The sequence below is a fragment of the Leptonotus elevatus genome, chromosome 14 (genome assembly GCF_054856555.1).
Source record: "Leptonotus elevatus isolate MCC_2025b chromosome 14, RoL_Lele_1.0, whole genome shotgun sequence".
Classification (NCBI taxonomy): domain Eukaryota; kingdom Metazoa; phylum Chordata; class Actinopteri; order Syngnathiformes; family Syngnathidae; genus Leptonotus; species Leptonotus elevatus.
The window spans coordinates 8,000,830-8,018,020 of NC_141252.1; the positions used below are offsets into that span (position 1 = coordinate 8,000,830).

Below are 17,191 nucleotides of genomic sequence, written 5' to 3' on the forward strand. Positions count from 1 at the left end.
CATTGTTTAAATAGGTTTGCTAATACAAAAGTTGGAAGCAAATGCATGCTTATTGCAACGTGAGGAATCTTCTGTGGCCGTTCGCTAACATATGCTTGTCATGCTACGGGTCCCTTGGAGGGCGCTAAATAAAGCTACGCTATCATAATTAATATTGTAACATACTTGTAGCATTCTTAAGATGCTCACAGACCTTATGTGTTTCATGCTAGTCGTTAGCCATAATGCTTTAGTTGATATAATATTCCCGTTGGGTTAACCAGATGAGGACAGTCCTGATTTGAGCCTTGTGTTCCGAGTCCCTGTGGAGGTTCCGTCCAGGCGTCCCATTTTGTTAGTCCAGTCAGCAAGCCAACCCTAATTTATGTTAGCATCTGCTTAGTAAAAGCCATTTGTAATTCAATTCTCACCAAGAACTATTCATAACAAATTTAATCGCAAGTCAATCTGGTGACCAGTGGTTATGTTATTGCTTTAGCTAACGCTAAACGCTATCTTGGTTGACAGTTCGACCATGCTAATCAAGTCAATAATGCACTCTCCATTATACAACCTTTATTGCTCTGTCCCGGCAGCAACTGGAAGATGGCTGTCCTGCATTGTAACATTGGAAATATGCCGCCAGAAAATCTCAGTTTGCGTTGGGTTTGACCGGCAACCATAGCATTAGGCTAGCATGCTCATGCTCACCCTATGAAAGCATCGTGAACTTTGTAGCTCTTCCGCATGACAAAACCAAAATCCTGACTTCTAAATAAGGCTTAAACCTCTATGTACACGATGTACAGCAATTCATTGAGCGACCAATCATGTCCATTCATTAAAAAGTGTTGATTGAGCTTGGAGGTTTTCAGCCTTCTCTGCTATATGCAATCTTTAATTGAATCAATACGGTGCTCCTTGAAAGCTAATTAGAAAGCTCTTCAAGTATAGAAAATGTTAATGAAGAAATGCAGCTCATCACTCAATGCGCCTGAAAGCCGACCGAGCAACGCAGCCAAATGTGACTGAACTGGCGCGAGGTGCCGAAACTAGTTTGCATGAGTGGCAGACCGTCCACAACTAGTTTTTATGCTATTTGCAAATGAGCAGTCTAAAAACCAATCCTAATGTATATAGGATTGGCTATAGCAAGGCTCTGTTCTGGCCACATTGGAGGAAATAGCAGGCAAGTAAAGGAAGGGGGAAGAAAAACGACTTGAAGCTGGCGCGCTGCTTTTTGTAACTGCTGGTTAGCGTATGTTTCCTCGGTTTGCGTGTTCAAGATTTGCAGAAGTGCACACAGCACACACTGAAATACTATTGTAAAAAAAAAAAAAAATGGCGGGAGATTTGGATTTTTTTTGGGGGGGGGTGTATAAATGACTGCTTTTGGAACGTATAACAGGCACCATGTTTTCGTCAATCTTCGGCACGATCGACTCTGAAAACGATGTGAAATACGTACGCTCATGTTGTCGGTTTTTGACAGGTGTTTTCCCAATTTCTCATTTTGGTTTCAATGCTTTTCATCAAACTTTTTGTTACTCATTGTCTGACGCCGCAAACCCGACGCAAATGACTGAGGAAATTAAACTGATAAATTGTGCGGCCCTCGTTGATAAGAAACAACAATCAGCAACAGGAATGCGTGGTTAAAAAAAAAGCTCCAAATATGAACTTTGACCTCAAACATCTTTTGTCAAAACATTGTTAAAAATAAATGGAGCTACACAATTGTAAATGCTGAATAGTGAACCTTCCAAATATATTTGAATCATAATAGAATAAGCTTCAATACTTGAAGACTTTTGGAAAAGATAAAAAATATTTATTATTTAATTAAATGTTAAAAACATGGACAACTGCTGAAAAGTGAGTGGGCCTAATAATTTGGAGAGTTTAACGACATACAGGACAAAACAGCATACAGTACTATCAAAATTTTAAAGTGAGTTGATTGGGGGGGGGGGTGCACACGGTGAATTCTGGCACTTAATATTAGTTTGCTGTTCAGCAATTTTGTGCAATCTTTGAATGATAATTTCTATGCATGCAAGCCCTTTGCACTGGGGGGGGGGGGGGGACGCAAACTCTTTGTTTTGAAGCATTGATCATTTATACATGCATTCGAGATTGAAATTGCATTCATTTCATTTTTATTTATGTTTCAGGCAATAACAGAGCACACAGTCAGTGTCAAGTTCCGTAAGGAGAAAAAACAACAACAACAACAAAAGGATAAAGTCCAATTCTGCCTGAAAGAAGAAGAAGAAAACTTTTTTTAATCCCACCCCCATCTCCCATTCAAAATTCCAAGCTACTCTGCTACTTAACCTTAAGATTTAGTAACAAACAAGTACCCAGAGAGCGATAAATATTAAATAAACAAGGAAAAAAATAATTGAGAATACAAATGATTAAGCATGGTGGCATTACCATAAGTGTACGATTTTAACAACACAATATACCAAGAATGGTAATAAACAATAAAGCGATAATGGTAAAGAAGTAGCAAGCACTGATGTCATCTTAACATAAATAATTCTCAATGTATTGTGACCAGACCATTCGTTTAAATAACAGTTTAAATCTATAAATGCTTTTGCATTCTTTATGTTGTAAACAAAGATTATTCCATAATTTAACACCAGATACAGACACACAAAAACTTTTTGGAGGAGTTCTGATTGTTGGTAGCGTGAAATCTCCACGTCCTCTTGGTTTACGAACACACACTTTAATTGTGAAAATCGTTTGTACATTAGCCGGAAATGTTTTGTGTAAAATTATAGATGTATAGTATTTTACAAGATCGTGACATTTTAACAACTCAGATTGGATGAACAAATTATGCGCGTGCCCCAGAAAACCAACCTTAAGAAGGATTGAAATGATGAAATAATTAGATTCAGATACTGTGATGTACCTTGGTTCATAAGAGAAATATGCTAATATTTTCGCCATATTAATGCCGTTAGGAAGTGCACGGTCCTATGTGGGCCCGCTGGTAACGCTGACAAAAAATTTGTAGCCCGCATCCATCATTTAAGTTGCCATTCTTGCTCTAAACAGATCGGATTATTGCTGATAGCGAGCAATGAAGTTTGCAAACGACTCTTGGAACTTCTGAAAAGAATCGTAGGCCTTTTGATCGGACGATTTACTACCGTTTTTTCAAATATCAGTCAAATAAGTTTCTTGCTGACAGAACATTAGAATTTGAATAGTTGGAGAAATGCTGAAAAGGAAGATGAAGCGATCAATCTGACCCTTTTTTTTTCTCAACAACCTTGGCCGTATTTTGTCAAATTGTTCGTAATAGTTCTTGCTGACCCTGCAATCTTGGAGAAAATGAGCTGGAAATAAACAACAATAATAATGTTGTGGCAGAGCACTGGCAAGGATGATGTCTCTACAAATCGAATATTGGAGCTCCAATCATTAAGGTTGTTCCTTCAACAACAAAAAGTTCCTGACAATGTGAGGGAAGCTAGTAGACTAAACCATTGTTTTGAGCCAAGACCAATTTTACAGCTGGAAAAAATATCACCGAACAAAAATGTCACAAAAAGTGGATCAGCAGACTAACTACCTGTAATTAACTTCTAATCATTTTATTGTTTTGCCTGTCACTGTCCATCGTGGGGGGGTTACGTTCCAGATCACCCCCACAGTAAGTGAAATCTGGGATTTGGAAATACGGTAGCTAAATTCTACCTAAGCATGTTTTTATAACCTTTATGGCACTTCATTCCGAGTCTGTAAACACACGAAAACATTTTGAGCAAGAGCAATGGATAGCACAAAAATATTTTACAAAGTCACAGTGTACCAATCCCTCTGTTTACAGTAATTTATGTAAACAATCCCATATTTTCCCAAACAAACAAACTTATCATCTCACAATATACATCAATAATTATGCCCGAAGATGTTTCATGTAGCATTTAAGCAGAGAATGACTTTGAAAAACGGTTTCCTTTCTTCTTCCGGCGTTTACACTGTCTCAGAGTAAGGTGTGTGCTACCGTCTAGTGGTCGGGAGTAGAACTACACCCAGAAACGACACTCTTTCAAACAACCTAAAGTACTGTTAAATGTATGAATTGTACCAAAAAACAAAAAAAAAGAGGTAAATAGCTGACTGAATCTGGAACCCGCGTTGGAGAGGGATTTACTTTACATGTCGCTGACATAGATGAGTAAGATACGTTATTTCTAATAAATAAATACATTTAAGAGCCACTAATTAAAATCAATCAAATGGGGAAGCTTGTAATAAATAAAAAAAAATCATACAAAATTATTATTTTTTAAACAATCTTTAATAGATTAATTTGCATCTCTTTCAAACCAGCGGTCCTCCCTAACCAGAATTTGGACGTTGTTGTCCTCAAAAGAATGTCCCTTGGCTTTAAAAATGAAAAGGCATCCATTGAATAGAATGTAATGCATAACGTGCAGGGCAAAAACGGAAAACACAGGTAGCTCATAAAAACGTCCATCTGAATGAGAGATGTCCATTCTAGCACACGCTGATAGAACAGCAAAGGAATGAGGCGGAACCGTTGCCCTTATAAGGAACGCATAGTTCCTACACTTGTCCTGAATGACTCATTTAAATAAGTGAAGTCCCAAAGCCAATAACATACGCACGCATTTATAAACACGCCGACAGCTGCACAATAACCTTGCTGTCGTCTGTCAGAATAATGCGCACATCATTAGAGGCTATTGTGGTGATTAATGGGCAATAAACTTGAAAGCGCACGAAAGTCAGCCCACTTTTCGTTTATTTTCCTGATTAGGACTCCTTGCGGCGCAGGGCATGATGAACGGATTTATTGGTCTGTGGGTGCAGCTGGAAGCTTTAATTATTTGTATTGATGACTGAGATCTGTTACTGTCAGCAAATCCTGATATCAGTTTAATTCGGCATAATATGAACGCAATGTGACGTGCCCGTGCGCGTCACAACCTTACAACCCGTCCACCCTCGCACACTTTGTGTTCAGACTTTTCTCAATAGAGTGATTCAAATGAACTACTAAGCTAATCAATAGAACGAGCACGTAAAGTCAATTTAAATTGCATTCTGGGGTTCCTTTTTATTTTCTCCGACCAAAGCGATATTGAGTAACTAAAAGCCATTATTAGCTAAAACTTGCTAATAAACCGTTTTTTTGTTTTTTTTTGGTAGAAGTGTGTGGAGAGCCGTCTTTAGACGATTTGCTTTCATTTGTGGTTCGGCCACAGCGCTCGTGTTGAATGGCCGGTCTACAGGATTGGGGGGGGGGGGGGGGGTTTGCTCAGTCTCAGTATCACATAGCCGTGAAGTGTGCCTTTATAGACATTTGTGAAATTCCAAAGAATTCTCTGAAATGGAGTTACTGTATCATGATGAACCACTGAAGTGCCAAATTAAATTTTCAACCCGACAGTCTGATGGATGAGTCTGGGAGGTCTTGGACATGATAAAAAAAATAAAAATAAAAATAAAAATTGAACCTGTACTAGGTGTGTCAGTAAAGTTCCAGGACTGGTTTCACCAAAAGGTATATTTCGACTCCTTTATGAAATAATCCCGCCGGAGTCTAACGCACTTTCCCAGCCTTGCCACACCTTCATGAACTCTTAGAATGATTCCTTTGGGATCCTCAGGTCATCGCGGACATCTTTATGTGAGTTGTGGACATTTTTTGTTTCACAACTTGACCAAGGCAAATGGCCACCCCCAAACTGATCACACCGTTCTTGGGTCTGTTTGAGGCCTCTGTAAAGTTCAGATAGGAACTTTCACCTGTTCTTTTATCTTTATTAATCGCTATACTAACAATAAAAACCAGGTGACTGCATATTCTCAGTTGAACTAGATCGAGTCCACAGCTTTGGAGCCTTATCTGCTGAATGTGGAAGAAGGTATAATCTATTCAAAACAGTCCCTACTCTTATACTGTCTTAGCCATACAGCAACACGGGGGCATGCTCAGCCTAGCCCGTGTGAAAATGTGTGACCTGATGGTCTTAACTGGTTTCTGCTGGATACGTGTGCCAGAGTGCAGATAGATAGAAAGGCGCCAAGCCAGGACAGGTCACAGCGACCTAGCTAGCGCAAGTCACCTACCTAATCATTAAGGAGGCCTAATCTATTAAATCTAACAACTCTTTCTTAGAGGAAGCAGGTAAACAAACAAGTTTTTGTCACCATAGCACCATCTGCTTCATGTAGGTTTTCTTGGCTTTAGTTTTTTTTTTTTTTTTTTTTCTTAATCCTGTGAGTCATGAAATAACCCTTCAGTCTCATCTCAGGAAAAATGATTTTGTTCTACCAAGTGATTTTGAATGTGTACTTCGCCAAAACTTTTTTTTTTTTTTTACTCGAAAAGCAATTCCAGTGAAGTTGGGACGTCCATTCATTTTCTATAGAGCTTGAAAATAGTGGATTGTTAAAATAAATTCCAGTGGAATACAAGAAGTTTCTGTGTATGTATTTTAATGATTGCCCTCAACATTAGTATAATTCTGAAATAAAATGTAACAAAAATATCCAACCGCAGGTCAGAACAGCTTCCAATGTGGTCCAAGGAAAAATGTATTCCAATGATCCACAGATTAGCCAGTCAAGTTTTACACTGATATCCAACGACGACACTCTTTTTTGCAAATAAGACATTTCAAATGAGCATTTTCCTTCTCAGTTTCTCTCATTTTCATCCTAAATCAACTATGTGTCACTTTTTATGTCGTCCCCACTTCCTGTCCCTTGGAAGGACTTTCAGGATGTAGTTTTCTTAGCATTGTAACCTTCCTGCCATGATCATAAACTACCACAAAGCATTGTTAACGTGTTCTTGGGTCCTTCCAAAGGTGCTGGAGAAATACATAAATTTCTGAGCAGCTATAAGCACTACTATAAATACTTAATTTGTTTCACTTACATTTTTTTTTATAACAAGTCAATCTGGTGAAAAGTGTTATTACTTCCGAGAATGCTAAATGCTATCTTCATTGACTGTTCAACCGCACTAAACAAGTCAACGCACTCACCATTATCCAACGTGGGAACTTTTTATAGTAGCACAATGCAACTTTTTAAATCCCTTATCAGAATATAATGAGAACAATTGGCGCACTGTTAATACCAAGATTGAGTTGTATTCTTATGACACTAGCCAGTGAGTGCAGTATTGTGAAATTCTGAGCCAGTGCAGTCTCAGCAGGATGCCTTTTTTTTTCAAATACATAGGCCTATATATGGTCAGCAGGGAGCACAGTATGTACAATATAATGTTGACTATATTAGGAGCCTTAGCCTCAGATTTATAATTGTTTATTCAGAAGACACACATTCAGCAAATTCCCAATGCAGTCTTGAAAGGGACCACGCGTCTCTTATATATGTATTGTATTGTTACAGTCGTTTTTAATTGCAAAGTTTAATTAAAACTTGGCCTCCAGTGTGCTTCCCAGAAGTTACTCTGTAGCGCCTGAATTGTTTGAAACTCTCAAAGTTACTTCATGAATAATATTACAACAGCGGTAGTGACAGCCATCTTCTCAACCCCCCCCCCCCCCCCCCCCCCTTGTGCATTGTGTGTACTGCAGAGGAATGTGGAAGATTTGGGGGAAGATGTGGAAAGTTTGTGCAGAGAACAACCTGTTACCATAAAGTTGGGTATGGATTCAGTGTGGTCTGACGAGTCTTGCTAAAAACATGCCACCTTTTTCATTGTCTGTTTTGTTGCAAACCTTACACGAGGGAAAACAGAGAATCGCATTGCTGTGTATTTAAAAAGTCGAAATCGTCATGAAGTGGACATATATGGCCCGCAGCAATACTTTATCTCGTGCATTGCTGGACAGGCCGGAGACTTTATGAATAAATAAGGGAAAGCACTTCATTTGTGTAAATTATAGTCCTGCTGCTATATTACAAAAGCTTCCCAGCCTGCACAGACTGCAAATGGTTGACCTTGGTATAAACCTGCTGCGCAACCAGCAATCAGCAATATGTGTGAGTGTTGCAAAAATTACCATCATGTGCGCTTGTGGAAACAAATTCATGGTGAGATGGAAATGTATCAAAGCCCGTATTTCCCAACCAGAGCGCTGTGACACATTAGTATGCCTTGAGAGACCATCAGGAGGGAAATTGGCCAATTACACTTCAGCATTTTTGTTCATGTATCTATGCCAATGATGTACAGTGATAGGCATGGCATTTCAATGTGGATATGCTAGCGGTGTCAGGCAACGACATTACATTTTTAATTTTAATTAACTCATTCACTGCCATTAACAGCTATAGACGTCAAAAAAGTTATTTGAACTATTTCTATTAGTTTCACATTTTTCCCCACTTTTGTTAACAAGAGTATGAAAACCTAGAAAAAAAAAGATGTAATGTACATTTAGAACAGATATCAAATGTGATTAGTCATGAGTTAACTATCAAAGTCATGCGATTAATTATAAGGAAAATATATGTTATTTTTTGTTTAATTACTTAATCATTTAAACTCAAGATTAATCGCTACTTTATTTTCCATAATGAGGGTGCAAATTGTCTCACTCTCGTTCTGTCTCTCCTACTATATTTGAGCACTCTTGGTTTGCGTCGCTCTTGCGCTTCCTTTAAAGTGCGCCCCCTTGTGATCTGATGGATAAGCCGCACCTTTGTATTAGCCGCAGGGTTGAATGCAAGTGAAAAAAAGTAGCGGCTTGTAGTCCAGAAATTACTGTAGGCATGTTTTGGCCACCTACGTTTAATTGACTCGATAATTATCGTATTGTGACGTTCATATCGTAAGCATTACAGAAGGTGCCATCGAGCCACTCACTCCATCTCCATGTGAGGATGCTGAGGCCTTCTCACGCCAGCTGAGTGACAGTCAATTGGGCATGCCAGAAAACCTCACCAGTGAAGTAACCGCGAGGCCTGCGGCATGATCCTCTCGAGTGCTTAGTACATAGAATAGAAAAGTGTCAGACATCCAGACAAGAAGTAGAATCTCATCCATGACTTATTTGCCACTAGAAGATTTCTAACGATTGCAGCGACCTTGGCTAACGTGATGGACGTGTCCGCATCTGTTTGCGCGATCTTATCGGAATGTCGGGTGATTGGGATGGAGGAAATATTCTGTTAAATGAATAATTGAGCAGCGTGGCGACAGAGTGGTTAGCACTGCTGTCACACGGAAAGAAGTTAGTTTCATTAACAGCTTGAAATGTTCTTAACAGCTGATGTCTGCCTCCAATCCTCACCCCCGAACAAATGACCAAGATCCGCAATTGGCTATTCTATTTCATTTCCGACAATATGTGACAGATTGTGCTTTGCGGTTCTTGTAAGCATTTTATTCCCTTACCCATTGATCGCCGAGTGACATTAGAGCAGCATTGCAAAATAGCAAACTGAAGTTCAGCACAAAGCCAGGGAACGTCTACCCCGGACGGACACTGACCCAGCATCTACAAAAGCTCGATTCAGCGGATGCTTACGAGAGTGATTCACCCATACATACATTTTCAAGTAGAAAAATTATCATTCAGATTCAGGTTACTTTATTGCGCCCTAAAAAGGCAATTCCCCAGATCAGTGCTCCGAATTTCTTAGATGGGGAAAAAAGAAAAACATAGGGAAGGAGAAAAAAAAAAAAACAAGGCTTAATCGCTGCCATTTTAAAGTTGGGTACAGTATTGGCAATTTAGCAATTTGATATCAGAGCTTTAACTGACCCAAATCTAAGGCAGGGATAAGTAATTGATTTCAAACATTTGTTTTATTTGCCCAACAGTCAACATATGAAGGTATGCACTTTTTAACAAATGACATGGCAGAATAGATGATTACACCTTTTTTTATGTGCACCCTCAGTTCAACAACTCAATGACACAGGCACCAATTTTAGACAACCATAAAAGATGGCATTGTCAGCGAGGAGCCAATCAAGCTAAAGCAATGGAGGCTCACTGAGACTTTATATCCAAAACCTCCCTCACAATGTAGGCATCTGCTTCTTGGTACATGAAAATACTTTTTTTTTTTTTTTTTGAGTGGCTATTTGGCTCCGCAGACACCACATTTGTGTTTCAGCACTAATTGGAGTAAATAATCCACAATAATTAACACATGTTTTTGCAGTGTGGTTCATTTAAATGAAACTATAAATGGAAATTTATGCAAATGAAAGACCTCCTTTTCGAACACTGCAGTCACTAAGAGATGATGCTGGGTGTTGAGCCTGGCAGAGATATTCTATTTTTCTCACATTCAGGGCATGCTCAGCAGCAGAAGAAGAAAAAAAAAACTGAAGTCTAACAGCAGGTGCTGCAATGCATCCAAAAGTGCGCCTGAAATAGTTTTATAAATAAACAATAGTTCAGCTAAAGGACTTCACTTGGCTCAGGACGGTCACATTTGTTGTGTCGGGGAATAGAAAGAATTGGGATTTTCTCATCAGTATGCAATACAGCATACTTTAGATGAACAGTCCACTCACCACAGTAGCACCATTTAACCTCCTTCAATAGGCTTTTAATTATTGACATGAGTATTGGACTTCTCTCGATTCCCTTCTTGCATTTAATGAGAATTTCGATTACACATGAAGCTTTGTAAAAAAAATTATAATAATAATAATACTTGAGGGAGTGGGGGGCAGCGCTGATATAAATGTTGCTAGCCTTTATAAATAAATGAAAATAGTCATAAATAAATCAGCTATTATTGGAATCCTTTTTGCTGCTTTTGTTCCACTCTAGATGGATTTTATTCTCACTAAATTCCGCGTCTTTACAGCTTGCTATCAGTGCGTCTGCAAGCTCAGATAAAACTGATTCAGCGCAGAGCATGTGCTGATTTAATCACCCTCCCCCTCCCCTCACTTTTATGGCTGCGTACCAGCATATGGCCATTACTAAATTCACATTCAGAAAATTAGAAAACGATATTTTCCCTGCTTGATTTGACATCTTTGGGCTAAGGAGTCCATCATTCTTAGTGGATTTACAAAATATTTCATATGAAGTTCAATGCCAAATGTTAAAAAAATGAAAAAAAAACTCCCACCAGGACAATATATGACCAGGGACGTTGAAGAATGAAAATTCCATCAGTCCATGATAGGAGGAGGACAAAACATTGCATGGCTCCTTCTGATAGCATCTGCACAATACGGACTGATGCAACTCCCCGGCAAGAGTCAATCTCAACCCGCCAAATAATCTCAGTCTTCAATCCAACTCTGGTTTACTTCACATTTTGCATACATTTTACAGCTGCTGTCATTCAGCCATTGTCATCATAAAAACATAAAGTAGCGTTCTCTTATATTTTTTATTTGTATTAACTGTCGAGCATATACTTGTACAGCTTTAAACAGTTTTTCACCATTTAAAATTTCCTGATTTTTTTTGGGGGGGGTGGGAGCTAAAAGAAGACCCAGCAACAAAAAAACACGAGGGCCATCTTTTCCACCAGCGGTCGGTTAGCCACTGCCATCCAAATAGTTATAAATACTCGACCCATTTCTACCGCTACAGCATATAGTTAGCTAGCTAGCAAGCTATTCTTCTCAGCATGTCGTCAGTCACGCCAGTGGACATCACAGAGAAAAAGCTCATATGATTTGTATCCGTAAAAGACCAACGGTGATAATTGGCTAAGATTTGCTGAACCACTTTTAAAGACAAACTAGCTGATGCTAAAGGGAGCATCATTAGATTTGTAGCTATTTGCTATTTGTTGGTATTGCTCCCAAGTCGGGGAATTACTCAAACAATGAGTCGAATAAACAGTAATTGGTTGTCGGGGGGGGTCTCCTCCTCCTCTCCAAAGTGCTCGCTCCGAAAACCCCAATGTAAATTAAAAACTAAAAGGTTTGGCTGTGAGGTTCCTTTATAGGGATGTTGTGTGGTATTGGTCTCCAAAAATGAAGCACATACTAGATTTGACTTCATAGAGAATCCGTATAAAACTCAAAAGTCCAGATTTTAATCAGGGTCTTAAGGCACAGATCGGGCTTGTGTGCCATGTTGCACGTTCTTTCATCCTCTGTGAACTTCTCATTGTCATTAATTTTCCCAACACATTCATCACCTTCTGTTCTCAACCCCCCAGTTTCCTTGATGTGCGCAGTCATCAGCACGAGTTCTGATGGGCGGCAGAGTCCTCGGGCGCAGGCAGGCGAGCGCTCACATCGCCGAGCCTGTTCACCAACTCGGGGAGATTAAAGGTTATCCACTCAGGGCCCATTTATAGCGATGATACCTGCGCTTGTCAGCGGCAGGATGTCGGGCTAGCGGAGCTGGAGAGGCAGTTCCGTTTGGAGGCGCGCATGATGTAACAGCAATTTATGGAAATATAATACCTGACTTTCTGATTGTCATATCGACAAACATCGTGGGGGCGTCGATTACACTTTTTTTCCTCTTTTTTTTGTGCGCATACATTACAGCCTAGTAGTGCAAGTGGTAATTTTCACACATCTGCCTCCCAGTTCTAAAAAACATCAAAAGTAAAATGTCGACTGTATATGTACTGTCACTATTGAATCTTTTTCAAATCAATTATCGACTATTCTATTAAATAATTGAGTAATCCCCCCCCCCCCCACCTTATTCTTTATTTTCTGTTAATCGGCTAAGGTTAGATGCAGATTCAATAGAGTAGACATAAGTACTCATAATTTAGAATCTTCTATACCTATGCATTATTCAACACCAACAAAATTAGCCTACGCTAAATGGTTAGCAATCGTATTAGCTAATAGTAGGGGTGTGAATTGCCTAGTACCGTTCGTATCACGATTCATAGGTCACGATTTGTTTCGATTCATCCCGATACAAATCTATAAATTGAAAAAAATAATTATTTATATATTTGAAAATTCAGGCTCATAACTGAGCCACTGCATTTAACGAACAGGTTGCAGTCTGTTTCTTGTTTGAACATTAAGGGTTAATGTTCCATCAATATAACATTCTTCCATGCTTAATGTGTAAATCCTAAGTTTAAAAATCGCTTCGGCCGCATATCAAATCGATTCGAGAATTGCGCGCTGTAATATCGCGATATATTGCCGAATCAATTTTTTCTAACACCGCCAGCTAATAGTATGGGGTAGATGCCACGGACTTCCGACTTCCGGGTTTCACACATCAGCATCGTTTCCGGCCACTGATGGCCGCGTTCCAACACTCGCACCCCCACACCTGCGCCCCCCCAACCGCGCTCTCAACTGAGACAGACACACTACACACCCGTCGACGTGAACGCACAATAGGTTGCGCCGCATGTCAGACGGAATTCAGGTCCCAGTACATCGCCGGCATGAACTTTAGAATTTCCTTCGTGATATATTTGAGGCAGCTACGCTTTGAAAATCCCCAACATGTTTCTTGTCATCAATCTGCACCTTGTCATATAAATTCAGCCCCACGACAGCAATATTGATTTAGAAATTTTATCTCATGGCCCTGATATGCTGTGTTTGACATAATATGGCCGAGCCAGAACACTGAGGTTGAAGGTCAAATCGGTACATGAATCTTTGGTGTCAGTTATGATTTTGTACAGATCCTCCTCCGATATTCAGGAATCATTATTGTAAATGCCAAAGCAAGAGTAATATTGATTTTGAAGTGACATGATGATATATGACGTGTGGGATGAATACGGTTATAAGTTTTTCAGTCTGGCTGCAGGTGTTCAACTGAAGAGAAGCACGCTGGATTTTATTTTTGTATTTTTTTTTAAATATCAGTAAACCATACTTTAATTGACAATAGTTATGATTACACATCATAGCACAAGCCGCAACTTTGACGATGATCTCAAAGATATAGAAAGGTAACGGAGTTGCAGAGACATCACGGCGAAGCCCCGAAGGGAATGTCATGAAATTAAGATAAGCTTGTTCGACAGACGGCGCGCCACAAACCCAAGCGTGAAAACATCTGACAGGAAAATAAAGACAAAAACCTAAATAAATATTCCGTCTTTTTCCTCCGCTTTCATCTTTCATTTCCTCTAGTTTGATTCTCCCTCAGGAAATTCCACGACGGCTCCCGAGTCGCATCGTCGTTAAAAGATCACAAAACGTCAGGAAAGCATGAAATAGAAGAAAAAAAAAGATCTCCAGTGTTGACTCCGACTCCTCTCAGCATTAATATTCCTACGATGTTCTTTGGAAAGACGGAAGACGACCGTTTCTCCTCGACGCTTCTCCATCCCAGCGGTCCCACAACTAAAATGCCGTTCACTCGCCACATTGTTAACAAGCTGCTCAGCTGTTGTTTGCAATGAAAAATCACTACCCAATTTTCATCACAGCGTGAACAGGGAGTTCCTTGGAAAAATATATACGGATAGGGACTGAGCTGTGTAAATAACAGATCCTCCGGCTCTCTAAAAATCTTTACAACTGCCTATGAAATTAGTTTAAACTGTAAATGTACCAGAAAGTAAGACCCAAAAAAACTTGCCCGTGGGCTGACAATTAAATGTTCTTCTATTAGAGGGCAGAAGATACATAAAGTAATTGACAAGCGTTTCCACTTTTTGCAACATTTTTATTTAGCTACTTTTAGCTAACATTTTCAGTAATCAGAACCCCGTGAGGGCCACTGATTTTAGAACATTTTAATAGATTTTTCAAGATCCACACAATTTAATATCTAACAGAAAGCTGGTGTTGAGTGCTAGGTCCTTCCTCCCCACTGTCTTTCTACGACGGCGTATTAGGGCCACGTATATTTTTTAACAAATTGTTAGAGGGCGGGGGCAATATTCTGAGAAATAAAACTTTATGAAGTGGCAGATTTGCGAGGAAAAAACTCAAACACGTAGCGTACTACTCAGACGTTTGTGCCAATACTTTAAGGTCGGGTTTTCAAATAAGGCAATAGTAATGGTTTTAACAATATCATGTTAAGCATTTGCACTTTGAAGCGTTGGGTACTGCCAGTGACGCGTCGCTTTGCTTTTTTTATTTTTTTAATATACATATTTACTTGTACATTTATGCTTCCGGAATTATTATTTACACAATCATACATTTTTGGCATTTATTTTGTACAAGTAGCTAAGTTGATGTGTCGAATCGGCTGTTCTCCGTCATTCACTTGCATTTACCTCAAGCATGCTAGCTTCTGATTGGTTAGTGTTTAGTCAGCTGATAGGAGTTCAAGAAGTGTTGTCACTCTCGCTGCCATGTATGACGAGTAAAGTTTAAATTAAGAATGAATCCATCTACATCCTGCCTTTTCATTTAAACAGTGTCCCACTAACCACCAACGAATCCTTACATTAGACTATAGCTATGCTCGTTTTTTTTTTGGTAATTTGCCACTTTATAAACATGCAAATGTATGAATTTTTGTCTCGGAATATTGCTCCCGCCCTCTAAAAAAAATCGATAGTTATATGTGGCCCTAATACGCCGTCGTATCTATTCCTTTCAAAAAAAAAATTTTTTTTTAAAAACCGGGAAAACTCGTTCATGGCACTCAATGTTTTGAGTATAATGAACAACTTAAATCGTTCTTGGTGCACCCGTTTTTTCTCTCTCATAAAATATGTTCATTGGCTCAATAAAGGCTAGGAAACACCAGCTCCAATAAACTTGTTGGCTTTAAAGGCGAAAAATATTGACCTGAAATCCCAAGGAGAATAATGTTGAACAAGAGTCCAGAATCCAATCGAATAAAGGGTGAGAAGGATAAGACAGCTGATCTCCCTCGTTCTCTCGCCTCTCAGGCCGTACATTTTAAGTGTTTGAGTCTTCTTTCTTTTTCGGTTTGTCATCTCAAAAGACTTTCACATTGGTATCAGGAATGATAAAGATACCAATGGAACTGAATATTTATATATACACAGTACATGTGCAGTAAAAGGTTATTGGGGACGAAATATTGACCGTGCACTACACTTGGAGGGACAATGTCCTACAAACATTTTTACTAGTTATGACCAAATGCAGTGATATGGGGAGCGGTATGGATTGGATATTTTTGAACACAGCAGAAAATGCGTATCATACCAAATGGGACAGACCCTTAATGTGTGACAAAAACTATAGGCCTCACATATCTGATGATATTTGATGGACCTCCATTGTGTTGTCCTGCAACTGTTTGTTTCCCTCTTAAAAATAGCATTTTCAGCTTTTTCCACCCAAGACCGGCTGCGGTGCAAAACTGCACTTTGGAAACATTAATAGAATAAAAATAAAAGTTGCCATCTTGACAGCTTTAAAGCTCCAGAAGGCCGAGTAGAGTTGCAGAGTCAGTTAATAATTTACTCCCAGTCCGTCGTTACGGCCTGTGAGCAGGTATACGCCACGTCTGGAGGTAGGCGAGCGAGGCATTTATTAATATTCCAGTGTGAATAGAATTTTTCTTGCCCCCCCCCCCCCCCCCCAACACTCATCATTGACACTGATCAATGCAATCACAGCCATACAGTATGTGACAGCAGTATTATAAGACGGATGACTTTCTACCCGGCATATCTATGAAAGACACTTTATGTTAGAATTCCAACATATTCCAAAAACCCTGTAACCCTCGCGATCCTTCCCTTTCTCTTATAAAGTGGTCGATATGGTTTACGCTCTGTGGGTCCCTGCTGGGCGCCACAGAAGAGAAATGTCAATCGTAAGCGCATCCGCCTCAAAGATCCAAAGACGGACCCTGAACTGTGAAAGCGTCGGTCCACACAACGCTTTCTGATGGGAGTGCGGAGGATGAGACAAAATGATAAAAAGGAATTCAAATCAATTCAGCCTTTCATGGTGCAGTTTTCCCATTTTTCTGCCAGCAAAATGTCCCATGGCTTGAATTACTGCTTTATTTTTTTTCCAACTCAAAATGATGAGGCTGTCTCTGAACTATGGCTTTCCCTGCAAGATTATGCTACAAAAATATGAGCATCCGCGTTGAAACCACATTATCGCTCTTTCAGTTGACTCAAGCAGGTTATAGGTAGGGGTGTCAAAATTAGTGCGTTAATTCTGAGTTCATTTAAAGTTCTTTTAATGCCACAATTTTTTATTTTTTTTACGTAGGATTAACACCCCTCACTTGGAAACGCACCAAACACGTCCATGTCAAAATATAGCAGCAAGAAATTTATTAATAATGCATATATTTGTGGAGACTGGGGTTAAGTTGTATTTTACAAATTTAAAAATTTGCTGAATTTC

At 39.4% G+C, this 17,191-nt stretch overlaps 1 protein-coding gene across 1 annotated transcript in view; it reads right to left on the bottom strand.

Moving 5' to 3' along the window:
• The window catches only part of htr1d (5-hydroxytryptamine (serotonin) receptor 1D, G protein-coupled), a 60,251-nt gene that overhangs the window by 18,504 nt on the left and 24,556 nt on the right, over positions 1-17,191 (bottom strand). The gene's annotated exons all lie outside the window — the stretch shown is intronic.